Source organism: Nanorana parkeri, unplaced genomic scaffold, assembly GCF_000935625.1.
Source record: "Nanorana parkeri isolate BGI_ZX_2015 unplaced genomic scaffold, ASM93562v1 scaffold300, whole genome shotgun sequence".
NCBI classification, from domain to species: Eukaryota; Metazoa; Chordata; class Amphibia; order Anura; family Dicroglossidae; genus Nanorana; species Nanorana parkeri.
The window spans coordinates 802,415-816,689 of NW_017306568.1; the positions used below are offsets into that span (position 1 = coordinate 802,415).

The window sequence follows — 14,275 nt, forward strand, 5'->3', positions numbered from 1 at the left end:
GGGATCCCTGTGTACCTGTACATCCTGGTCTTCAAGTGGTTGTAACACTGTAGCAGCTAGCAGCCATGACCTTGGTATCGTTTTCTTCAGCAGGCGATGCTTGTCAATTACAAGTGATCACTTGTACCAGCCTGCCAATGTGTCAGAAGCTGGCTGAAACATTCCTGTGCTTGATCATTTGTATTGGAGGGCAGAGGAGACATCAGGGGTCTAATAGACCCCTGATATCTCCCTGAAGAGAATCTGTCACCTCCAAATGCTATGACATAGGGGTTTGTTTTCCCCTATGTGATTGCAATAAAGTTAAGTGGCAATTTTTCTAAAAATAATAAATAAAATAAATGTAAAACAATTAAGACCAACCCTGCCATTTCTGCCATCTGCATGTGAATCAAGACGCGGGCAAAGGGTATGCACATGTATGTAAATGACAATTTTTACATACCACACATATGTTGGGTATGGGAGTGAGAGCCACTCTAGGGCCAATCAACAAGTTCTGCTAATTTAACCCCTTCATGACTGAGGCCCTTTTTTCCATTTTTGCACCCATGTTATATTCCACATAGCACAACGGGGACTTTTTAACAGATTTGCAATCGCAAAAAAAATTGAATGGCATGGCATTCACTTGAGCATTGGAAGCTTGTACACTGAACACAAGTGATTATGCAGATCATTCAATGTCATTGTTGTGACCTGGGGATTAATCTGTGCAGGGAGTATTTCTATTTATTGTATAAGATATAAAGATACGGTATATTTATTTATTTATTTTCAAACATTTTCACACTTTTTTATTAATTTTTTTATTTCCCTTCTTCGTGGAGGGCCTGGTTTAAGGTAAGTGATCCAGACCCCCTGTGCAGCTGTGCAGCTGTGCAGCAGCAGACCACTTCTTTTTTTTGTAGAAATAGTTTTTATTAAAGATTTTCACAAACAGTATAATGTAAAGACATACAAAAGGCAGCAATATGTGAACAATACACAAGGACGCACCATATCATAATTTGAAACAGCAAGTATGTATGCTAGAGGACCCTTGGGTGGGCCCAACTCCCAGTCAAGTTACCCACCCCCTCAAGGGAATTCACTGACAGTGTGGTCCAACTCAAAGGGAACCGTTACACCTGAGGAAGGGATGGTCTTGGGCCCCCATCATTGATGTGGGGACGTGAGTCCATCCGGAGAGGTAAAACCCAGTAAAATAGTTAACATAAGGGCAACCCCTAATGCTACCAGACATAGACAACACAAAAAACACCACAGGACAACACAGTAGGTTGACAGCAGCAGATCACTACTAATAGAGAACTATTGCTGGCTGCAATCAGCCAGCAATGGATTACTATAGCAGTGATCTGCTGCTGTAGGCACAGCCTATAGGAAGAGATGTAACAGCACCGTTGAGGGAACTTGGGCATGTCAACTCACTGGAGGGGTGTTATGCTTTAAATAGACTGTACAGTGTTATCTGCTTTCAGTCTGGCACTGTCTGATTAAACTTTGAACTGGGTTAATCACTGCTCTGACTATTTTAGGGTTCCATTTTAGCTTGAGATGTTTAACTCTGTAAACAACAGGCCATTTTTTAGCAGAGTATAAAGAACCTTAAAACATGATAAAAAAAAAAGCTTCATCGGCTGGGTCAAAAAAAGTTACAAAAGTTACAAAAGATGAATATGCTATATACATGTACCTGGGGTCACATTGGGGTCTATTTCTAAAAAAAATAGTAATTGCTAATTCGTCCAGTAAAACTGCAGGTACTTTTGTTGTATGCGAGTTAACCAGCTGTTGTTAAAAATGGGGCAAACAGAAAACATTGTTGGTGTATTTTCCCTTCTGGTTGAATGTTCTTCAGTAGGTTCATTCACGCAGAGTGGATGGGGAAAATACTGCATTATGGTGACTAGATGGAGCTGAGGAACATAGGAAGTAAAACCATGTTAGTAATGAGATTCAATGTTACAGCTCAAGAGAACGCTAGAGAGAATGAGCATGCAAATGTAACTGCTGCTATCCTCATTGTATCAATGGTTACATTTATATGCTCATTCCCTTTAGATATCTCTGAAATTGTAACACAGAATCTCATTGCTATTATGTGTTTATTTCCTATGATCCTCAGCCTTGTCTAGTGGCCATAATACAGTATTTTCTCCATTCACTGTGTACTTGATGAATATACCTATTGAAGAACATTGGCCCAGAAAAGACAATACACTAAGAAGAACATTATATAGACCCTATATTATTTTTTTAGCTGTGGTCATAATAGGAAAAGAAGAAAATATCTACAATATTCCCTTTCAACCCTCAAGAACTGTGACAAGCACAAACAACAAGACAAAGAAGGGGGGGGGGAGGACATGACAGCCTGCGCTCTTACATCTCAGCACTGCAGCCTTGAAAGCAGTACAGTCCCAGAAGGCACAGCACATACACTCCGTGCAGGAATTGAATGGCAAGGCCAGTAAATTCAAGTATTGCATTTATCCTTGGAGTCGTACAAAGAAATCGTGTTTCTGTGGCTATTGTCATTGAAATCATGTTTTCCAGCTTCCCAACCTTCTTCAGCCATTCCCCTAAGCAATGGGAAACTGCGGCAATACGTACAGACGGCTGTTGCTATATCATGCGTTGCTTTGTATGTGAGTGGGAGTGTGTGGAGATAAACACATTAATGGAAGATGCTGGTTGACTGATCTTTTGGTCCCCGGCTTCAATACTTCCTGAATTGCTGTCCTGGAAGCATAGATTCCAACTTTAGACTTTCAAAAAGAGGGGCAGTCTGGAGAAGGGAAAATATGTGTGCACAGTGCACTGAAGAGAAAAGACCCTCCAATCAGACCCTCTTCAGACCTCAGATCAGCCATATTCAATGTACTTTAGACTTCTGATAAGACCCTCTTCAGACCACAGATCAGTCATCTTTAACATACTTTTCAGACCCCAGAGCAGACACTCTTCAAACCTCAGATCAGCCAACTTTAAAGGAGAACTATGGGAGAAACTAGCATCCTCCCGTTACTCAAAGCTTAGTATACCGCGAGCGGCAGCTCGCGGTATGCTGTAGCTCGCGGTATACTGAGACGCCGCAGCTGAAACGTATCCCGACAATTATGTCTGGATCCGCCCAGCTGCGTGAGTGACAGCTGGCTCTGCCTATCTAGAGGCAGAGCCAGCTGTACCCGCCCCCTCCCCCATCCGTTCCGCCAGTCAGCGCTGGAGGATCGGACAGAGGAGGGGAGAATCCAGTCACTCCCCTGTCACGGCTCTCTGCAGTGACAGGATCGAGAAGGGAGCGAGCGCCGGTATGTGTTCGCTCATTTCCCGATCAGTTTCATTGTCACAGGTCGGCTCAGATTATAAGGCTGAGTGAAAAGCACTCACCTCATAATTCTCCTTTAATGTACTTTTCAGACCCCCCCAATCAGACCCTCTTTACACCTCAGGTCAGCCATCTTTAATGTACTTTTCAGACCCCCGATCAGACCCTCTTCAAAACCAGAGATCAGCCCCCTCCAATCTCCAAAACACCCTTATCATACTATTCACACCCTGGAGCAGACCCTCTTCAGACCTCAGATCAGTCATCTATAATGCACTATTCAGCCCCCTTATCAGACCCTCTTCAAATCTCATATCAGCCCCCCTGATTATACTTTTCAGACCCCAGAGCAGACCCTCTTCAGACCTCAGATCAGCCATCTATTATGTACTATTCAGTCCCCTGATCAGACCCTCTTGAGACCTCAGATCAGCCATCCTTAACATAATTTTCAGACCTCAGAGCAGACCCTCTTCAAACCTCAGATCAGCCAACTTTAATGTACTTTTCAGACCCCTGATCAGACTCTCTTCAGACCAGAGATCAGCCCCCTCCAATCTCCAAAGCCCCTTAAGACCTCAGACCAGCGTAGTGCCTCAGAGCAAGGGAAGTCTATGCCAGTTTTCTCTTCCATATCAGAGTAACGTGAAGTTATCATCACATAACTAGGAATTGTAACAGTCAGATACAAACATTCCAGCACCTGGTGGTGGGGCATGGGGGTGGGACTGTGGGACCCTGGGATCTTGTTCAAACAGAGAGACAGTCCTGCGAAAATCGGGACGGTTGGATGGTATGTGGCGTAAGCATACGGCCAGCACCTAGCCTAAAGTTGATCTTACATGTTATAATCTGATTGCACAATCTCCTTAGATCTTTCATGGTCAATCTAAAGGAATGCAGGGGCCTGCCCAGATGGATACACATCGAATGGATTATTTAGGTAGGCCCTCCCACTATAAAGATTTGGTAAATGTTAGGGGGTTATACGGAGATTGTACATTCAGATATGTACGGCTGCCCATGACTGTTCCAGTCTGATCGTACAATCTCCTCTTGAGTTAACAAAACTCAGTAATGTGGGGACTACCTAAACAACTCATTTAAAGTGCATCTATAGGCAAAAGCTTTTTTTTTAGTTTTTGGATAGAATGGGGAAGGATTAGAACTCTTGTCAGGTTTTAATGCTGTCGGAGGCTCAGTTGGAAAGATTCCTTCACTTCCCGTCTGATAAAAAAAAGTTGCACTCAGGACAGAAATTAAGGGGAAATCTCAGACAGAATTATGTTTTTTTTAGGTTTAGCTGGCGGATTCTAGAAACTCCGTCAGATTTGTATTGTTGTTTGTTTCAGATTTTTCCTCACTTCCTGTCTGGTAAAAGTTTGTTCCTAGAACAGGAAGTGAGGGGAAATCTCTCTAATAGTACCCCAAATAGCTAGTTAGCAGTAAAACCTTATAGGGGTTTTAATCCTTCCCCATTCTATCCAAAACTATTAAAAAATAAAAAATAAAAGCAAAATCAGGGAGGATCTTGCACTACAAAGTGGTTGGTTGCCCTAAGGGACATTGTACAATCAGACTGTAATATGCATAGTCAGCTTAATGTGGACCTGAACTTAAAAAGTGAAGATCCTATAGAGATCATATAGAGAACATCTAGGACTATTAATTGTAACTAAGCAGTATCCTGAAAGATTTACTCTGAAAAATAGCAGAGCGGTTTCTGTGCATAGGCACTCCCTTTCTGTATCCTCATTGCTGTATATCTGCATTGTGAGATCATCTAAGACACTGCTGCCTCTGACTGCTAGTGTCACCAGATTTGGACCGAGGTTTAATGATGTCACTACTGCTCAGTGTTCTCCTTGTTGGAGGGGAAGCTGTACCTGGGGATTTGCAGTGCAAAGATCTAAGGAGAAACTAAAGACACTTTCACAATTATTTAAAAAAAAAAGGAAAATAAAATTAGTTTTTTTTATAAACAAGACCTGTACACAAATGTTCTCGTAACCACTTCAGGATTTTAGCCATAGGAGATATGCCCCAGAAAACATAGAAGATGTAGGACTTCAACAACATTTCCTGGGCATATCTCCTATGTTCGTGCTGTCCTAACTGCTTCCCCTGCCACTGCTCTCCCGCCGCTATTGTTTGCAACTACTGGCTACCAAAATGACAGCCAAGAATTACAATGTATTACATAGCAGAAGTGGCTTTCATAATGCAGCTGCTCCTGTGTAAAATGACAATAGCAGATAGTCTGCAAGTGTCATTGAGTAATACATCACAGAAACGTATTTTTACTATTGTATTTACTATTTCATTCATATGTACATCAAAGGTTTGTACATAGTTACATAGTCAGTCAGGTTGAAAAAACATTCAAGACCATCGACCCCCTGCTCTGCATATGCCAATATGTTAAAGGAGAACTATGGGGTAAGTGTTTTCCCCATAGTTCTCCTAAGGCTCACAGGAGGACCAGGGCCGTGACCCAAAGCTCAGTAAATCGCGATATACTGAGACCACTGCAGCCGGGACGGATCCCGACCTCACTGTCGAGATCCAGCCAGCTGCTTGAGTGACAGCGGGCTCTGCCTAACTAGAGGCAAAGCCAGCTGTACCTGCCCCTCCTCTGTCCATTCAGCCAGTTAGCGCTGGAGGATCGGAGAGGGGAGGACATGACAGGGACATGATCGAGAAGTGAGTGAGCGGCGGTATGTTCTTGCTCACTTCCTGATCTATTGAGCGAACGTTTGACAGTTTCATTGTCACACATCGGCTCGAACTATGGGGATTAATTATTTTCACTCACCTCATAGTTCTCCTTTAAATAAACCTTACAATTAAAAAAAAAATATTAACAAAATAAATCAAATAATAATAATAATAATAATAACAATAATTTGGAGAAGGTGCCAATCATTTTATCAATTTTTGGAGTTTTGTGTTGAATGTGTCAGATATGTCTTCTTTTTTCTCCACATGTTTGTGTCATAAAAATACAAACAAAAGAAATAAACATGAGAATGCCGAAACATTTGTAATTGCAACAATTTTCTGCGCGAGGTGGTGCAGTTGAACAGCAATGCAGGGGTGCCAATATTCTGGACCATGACTGTATATATTATATACACAGTATATAGATAGAGAGAGGGGTAAGGAGGTCAGCAGTGGTAGTGTTTCTCGTAGCACCTGACATTTAATTCCCCCGTACCTTCGCCATCATTGTTCCAGTTTAGTATTCTGACCAAGGCAGCAGTGACCCCGGTGTACATGACATTTACAGCCTATCCGCACTGCTGATTGCTCACACACTGGGGTGCAATGTATTATTTTTATTATGCATTTATGCAGTTAATCAATCTCTTGCCCTTGCCTGCCCTAGTGACACATTTTGCCCATTACATCTATTGATCAGCAAATCTTTCTCTATGGTTTCAGCAATTAGGCGTTGTGTAAACCTCAGCAGATTCCTGTTGGAGCAGATCCGCTAATCATTATTAGTTATCTTAGCCCAGGCCTGTCAGCCTTCTCTGTCTGATTGAAACCATTAGCAGTGACTTATTGTGCAACTGGTTTTTAGTCAGGGATCATTCAGCAAGTATGGTGACTTTACTGCCTGATTGCGTCTGAACATGAGATGCAGCCATGAAAAATATGGCAGGAAGGTATAAAAATAGGACGGCCCCTTATAGCTGACCTAAACCTTCTTTTCAATATCACTTTCTCGTGTCACACTAGTGATCCCAAAAATTCATCAGCAGAGGGATCTGGCTGCACTGTGGTATGGGGTCTGTAAGAAGTAGAGAAATTAATTGGCTACTTCTGCCTAAGGGAGCCCAAACCCGCTTTGCTGTAAGTGTATGGGGGCTTTACTATTGGATAGTGAGCAGCAAGTTGGGGGGAGGGGGTGCATGCTGTAAAGGGGGTACTATGCTGGTTTAAAGCTTTCACCCAGTACACACATATATTTTTTATGTGGCTTTCACATTTCTAATGTGATGTTCCACATTTTGATTTTATGTTTGCCCTATCCAGATTGGGGTGTTGCCAAGCCCATTCATTTACGCAACGCACCCCAGCAGAAAAGTGTGAACCCTGCCTAAGGCTGAAAATATATTACCGATCCTGTGTGGAGTTTTTGCCAGCAACAGAGATCACAGTCCTCCCCCTGACAATGCCTCCCCAGAAGGATGGTGCCATCTTTGTCCAGCGTCACCATTGCTCCTACTCCCAGGACGGATGTGGCGGCTCAGAGATGACACAATCCTTTAAATCCTGATGCCTGTGCAGTTCTTGGCTGAGTTCACAAATGCCTGACACAGTTCAGGTTTCATTTTTTTTTGTCATCTGTCTAGCTGCGCTTTGTTTTGCCCCCAAAGCATCTAAAGCAGACAACAATGCATTAAGATTGTTATAGCTCATCAAAAGATGGAGTTTTCGTTATCTGGACCTGTTTACGAACAGATTTCGCTATGAAATATTAATTCTCATGTGCGCTCTCCAGCGTCCACTCAATGCACTTCTAGCTTGCACTTGCTCGGGAATTCACCGACAGCTCAGGGTTTTATTACATTTTTGGGAAATTAACAGAGGTTGACAGATGAAACTGTAATTAGGCACAATGGAAAAGGTTGCAGAGACCTGGCAGGGGAATAGTCTTTGTGATATGCCGCATACAAGGTGTGTTTACTTGACCCTACAGTCCCTACAATATGTTGTCAGAACTCATAAGGAGTGTTTAGTTGTCCTTAATGTGTTGAAGATATGTAACAGAGAAGGTGTGTTAGATCGATCCTACTGTCCTTATGATATAGTGCATAAAAAGTGTGTTATGGTACAGAACTTGACCCTACAGTCCTTACGATGTGTCGCACAGAAGGTGTGTTAAACTGATCCTATTGTCCTTATGGTATGTCACATAGAAGGTGTGTTTAATTGGACCTACCATCCTTACGATGTGTCACACATAAGGTGAGTTAAATTGACCCTACTGTTCTTACGATTTGTCGCATAGAAAGTATGTTACCTAGACCCTACTGTCCTTATGATATGTTGCATAGAAAGTGTTAAATTGACCCTACTCTTCTTGAGATATGTTGCCAGAACTTACAAGGTGTATTAAGTTGACCCTACTGTCCTTACGATATGTCGCATAGAAAGTGTGTTAAATTGACCCTATTGTCCTTATGATATGTTGCTCAGAAGGTGTGATAGATTGGCCCTACCATTCTTGAAATATGTTGCCAGAACCTGCAAGGTGTATTAACTTGACCCTACTGTCCTTACAATATGTCACAAGATGTTGGACCTACCATCCATACGCTATGTCACACATAAGGTGTGTTAAATTGACTCCACTGTCCTTGAGATACAGTATGTTGCCAGAACTTGCAAGGTGTATTAACTTGACCCTACTGCCCTTATGATATGTTGCATAGAAAGTGTTAAATTGACCCTACGGTCCTTATGATATGTTGCATAGAAGGTGTGTTAAATTGACCCTACTGTCCTTATGATATGTTGCATAGAAAGTGTTAAATTGACCCTACTGTCCTTATGATATGTTCCATAGAACGTCTTAAATTGACTCTACTGTCCTTATAATATGTCCCATAGAAAGTGTTAAATTGACCCTACTGTCCTTATGATATGCCCTATAGAAAGTGTTAAATTGACCCTACTGTCCTTATGATATGTCCCATAGAAAGTGTTAAATTGACCCTACGGTCCTTATGATATGTTGCATAGAAGATGTGTTAAATTGACCCTACGGTCCTTATGATATGTTGCATAGAAGATGTGTTAAATTGACCCTACGGTCCCTATGATATGTCGCTTATAAAATGTGTTAAATGTATCCTACTGTCCTTGAGATATGTTGCCAGAACTCACAAGGTGTATTAAAGTGACCCTACTGTCCTTACGATATATCGTATATGTTGCCAGAACTTGCAAGGTGTGTTGATTGGACCCTGCTGTCCTTAGAATATGTTGCACATAAGGTGTGTTAAATTGACCCTACTGTCCTTTTAAAAATGCTTAAAGGCTAAGTCCACCTTTTGCAAAAAAACTAGTAAAGGCAGTAAAATGAATCCCATGAGTCAATTTTTTTGCACCCATGATCGGTGTGTGACGGGTGCAATGCACAGGTTCTTGCAACATCTTCCCACAGCCCCAGGTCAATACAGAGGCAGGGATCTGCTTTTATGGGGCTGGAAAGAGTGCCTCAGGACTACAGGAGGAAGAAGGAGGAATCACCAGCGTGCTCTGCGCATGTCCCTCTGCCTCAGTGGTAGATAGGACTTGGAGTTAACAAATATAAACAATTCTAGAAATGAATGACACGGCTGTGCGAGACTCTGCCTGCTAATCTCAAATCAGTACTACTTTCATACAGAAGGAACACGCACCATTGAGGTAGGGAGGGGGTTGGGTTTTGGGAATGTTGTATGCGACCATGCTTCATGTTACACCCTATATATAGGTGCAACATGAAGCATGGTCTAAAACTTGAACTATAAAGTGGTTGGGTGGGTAGAAGATTTTTTTCATGGTAAGATGTTATGAACGTTTGCAAGGTACAGAGCCCAGAGTGGCAAGGCCCCATAGGTGCTCTATTCTGGTCAATTACATCGTATGCAAACCTGAAATCTATTTTCAGTACGTTGCTCTGTATACAGTTTTCTTTAAGCAAAAGTTTTTAAGTGAATCTTTTGCAAAGTTTTGGCCAGCAACAGCACTTCCTGTTGCAGGCCGATAATACTTAGCCACTTCCTCCCAATTAGCACCAGAGCTGTCGGCATGTCAAGGAAGTGCCTTCAGTTGGCCCTTAGCCTTCTTATCTAATAGACCAGTTAGGCAGCCCAGCAGCCAACTGAAGGAGCTCACAGGGCAGTTTGACAACATTGCTGCTAATTTGTTCCTGTTGCAGGCCAGCAATACTTAATCACTGCCTCTTAATTAGCAGCAGGATTGTCAACCTGCCCTGGGAGCTCTGGGCTGCTTATTAGATAAGCAGCCCAATGGCCAACTGAAGGTGCTCGCATGCGAGTCAGCGTCTTAGTGTTGCCAACCTGCAACAGGCAGTGCTGTTACTGGCTGGATCTCTGGGTAAGTAGCTTACAATTTGCTTGAAAAAAAAGTACAGTAACATATGATGCCAAATATACAAATAAATAGATTTTAGGTTTGCATGCACTTTAGTAGGCCAATCATGAAGCCCTGTCACTTGGGGCAGTGCACTATACTAATGTCAACCAACCCTTATGATTAAAAAAAAACTGGACCTGCTAACTACCGTGTCTTACATTCTTACATTGGTCAATAACTATGATAGCACATCGTTCTGACCAACAAAGCACTGAAATAGGCATATCTTCCATATCTTTCCAAAACACCTTCTGTATTTAGGCAATGGACACACACCCTATCACGCCCCCAGTATATCGGACCATTAAGAATTTACATGTCAAACATGATTGTTTACACAAATAATTATTTTTTTTCTCCATTATATTTCCTTTATACTTATTTTTCAAAAAACAAACAAGATTGATAAGCAATTAGATGAAGGTTTTATTACAGTATAACACTTTTGGAAGTTAAAAGGAACCTTTTCATAGATATCTGTACTTCAGACCAAAACGAGGGACAACTGAGGAGAGAAGAGGGACTTGGTTCCAATTGGGAGGTATGAATAGAACGGGCAGAAGGTCCCATTTAGATGCTCGCTTTCAATATCACCTACATCTTTAGTGTCACTTTAAGACTTCTCATACATTTGCAATGCTTTATATAACAGTATATATTGTTTTAAAATTGTTTTAAAATTTCAGATTTATTTGCTAGTCTATATTTTGATTTCAGAAATAAAATAAAAAAAACATTCCCATTTTATTGATTCTATGAGCATGTATACCATGTCAGGATAATACTTTTTTATGATTTATATGGCACCATCTCGCACCATCATCTCCATGTAGAAAGTGATCATTAACAGCACAAATAACAACAATGATGTGCAAAATGCAAACACATTTCATAGTCTAGAATCAGCAGAACAATGGCAGTGATGTTTACTGATTGGTTGCTTTTCATAGTTTGCATTGCCATGTTAAATAAGCCTCTACGTAGCTACAGGGTTGATTTTGTTGAAGGACAGTTGACCATTACGTTCATCACTTCTCAGAATTTCCAGCAGTTTTAGCCCAAAGAAAATCAAATCAAACACCTTTCCCAACCATATATAACAGAGATTCTAACCCCACAGTTCCCTTAACATGTATCCTCCAGATAAGAATATTAATATACTGTCTTTGGCATTCCATAGAGAATAATGGAATGCTAATGATAAAAAACATGTATATGGGACATAATGGGTCATTTTAGGTTTGCCAAGGTAGCATATACAGTATATATATATATGAGGGATGCACTGGTACCAGTGCCGATACTTGGCATTTTCATGAGATATATCAGCGTTGCAGAGGTTGCAGCTGGGACACGGCTCTGCTGCTCCACCACTGTCCTGAAATCATTAGTCTGTATTGTTTTAGAAAAACTGTCACATGACACTTAACAAAAATGTATCAGTACTTGGACTTGCAAAACTGGTATCTGTGCATCACTTTATTTATATTTAGAAAAACAAAATCATACATTAAAACAGAGATGTACAAATCCCAGGAGCTCCGTGTGCTCCTTACACATGACAGCTGCCTCCTAACTTTTGATTTTTTCTCTAGTCTAGTCCTGGAGCTGGAAAAGTATCTGTACTTGTACTTGTACCGAGTACGGTACTTGGTATCTGTGTATCCCTAATATGTATATAAATATTTCCATTCAGTTGAAGCTGATTCCTCCAGTGGGATAAGGATGACTCCCAACACATTTCCCAGATCATAGACCTGCTCCATCAGGAGACATGTTAAGTAATTATGTTTTACAAAATATCCAATCGATCATGCAATCATCCAGGGGCTCGCTCCCATTCAGAGGGAGACCCCGATTGGTATAAAAGGGGTACTGGGATGCCAATCTCATATAAGGTTTCAATAAGTCTGCTAAGCTTATATAATAATCACCAAAGTTCTTAATGTGCCAAGTTGGAGGCCAAGGCCAGTTATTATGTGAACTTTTAGCTCCTGATCGGCACCATATTGCCCCATATAATGGTAACCAGTCGAGCGCTTCAGAAATCCGCCGCCAGAAGGGGACAGCCTCCCCCCGCTATCACATTGTCTTTAGCAATTATAAACGTTTCTTCCAATGGACTTAACACAATTATCTTAATGTTGTTTTTTTAATCCCGTCATTGATTTTGCCATTAACACCACCTCTAAATGAGGCTTAAAGTAGATCACACCTTTAACTTAACAACATTTCGCTTGCTAAAGAGCTGTGCATCATAACCACTTGCCATGTTATTTTTTTTTTCTTTTCTTTCCCCATAAAATTCTATTTCACCCTTTTTTAATCATTTGTATCATATCAGTGCCGCTCATCTCTTGCAGCTTTTTCCAGCCACTTCCTGTCTACATGCGCATTCTTGATAGTGACAACGGTGGACCATGCCTGCCAATGGCACACCAGCTGTAGTCTTGAGCAGGAGGTCATGTGACAGGGTGACATTATAGATGCCTGCTTAGGAGACCCTATAACTAAAACTGCCTAAACAAAGTATATCACTTGTTTTTTTTTTTAAAGATGCAGATTAAAAAAAATCAACTTTTGAAATAACACGAACATGGTAAAGTTTACAGTCTTTTTAGATGAGGGGTGGCAATGTTGGAACATTAGCTGTGGTGAAGCTACAAATCCCCCCATGACTCTGCCTTTGGGAGTCATGCCTGCGGCTGTCAGTCTTGCAATGCCTTATAGGACAGCTGGAGTGCCCAGCTTTCCTACTATATAGCTTCTCTCTATCTCTGCAGCTGTCAATATGGTGTTTTTGAGGAGTTTGGGGTAGAGCACTGTAGCGCGGATAATCATTTGTTTTGCAGCTTTCCTACTACCTGATTTAGATCTCCTTTAACCATTCTGACCATAGAGAATCCTTTCCCACCCGAACCGTAAAACAAATTGATGTTGCCTTGCTCCCTATACAGTCTTTGGATAAAAAAAGGTAATTTGCAAAATCTTTATATCGACCTTGAATACCTTCATCCATATAAATCAGATTACCCCTAAGCCGTCCTTTATTTCAATGACATGTGTATGTCAGTTCAAGCAGCCAACGTACAGGAATCACCAGCACTCAGTGGAAAATATTCAAACGATAAAGTCCATTTAATCGGACAAATCATCATGCATGTTGCAATAATTATAACCGATGGTTTCGGGGCCACACAGGGACTCTTTATCAGGGCAACAATGTAACAATTGTTGCCCTGATGAAGGGTCCCTGCGTGGCCCCGAAACCATCAGTTATAATTATTGCAGCATGTATGATGAGTTGTCCGATTAAATTGACTTTATCGTTTGAATATTTTCCACTGTGTGCTGGTGATTCCTGTTCATTCGCTGTTTGATGTGCACGGTGCCATCCGTGAGTATCACTGCGAGCACCATCATTGTGACTCGGGCCGGAGACGCTGTGAGGAGTGCAGGGGGACATATTGGACTTTAATACAGTTCAAGCAGCCAGAGACCAGATCCATCGAACACCTGCAAACTCGTTGCCATGTATCAACACAAAAACGCTCACCCAAAAATAAAACGACAGGGCTCTCCATCCCACTCTTTTATCTTATTATTTTTATCTTATGTTTTCTTAAACAGAAAATCCCATGCTTCGCCTGGACCAATTTAGCGAAGACAAATCCCATGGACGGTGTTTGTTTTCAAACCACCATGACTACCGCCTCTGTTCCTGCGTCTTATCTCCATCCCAGCCTGACAAGCTGTGAAATGAGCAGCGACAAACACACAGCCGCA

General features: G+C 41.6%; 1 protein-coding gene across 1 annotated transcript in view; it reads right to left on the minus strand.

The window, feature by feature from the left end:
• DGKB (diacylglycerol kinase beta) overlaps positions 1-14,275 on the minus strand; it is a 374,677-nt gene that overhangs the window by 359,646 nt on the left and 756 nt on the right. The gene's annotated exons all lie outside the window — the stretch shown is intronic.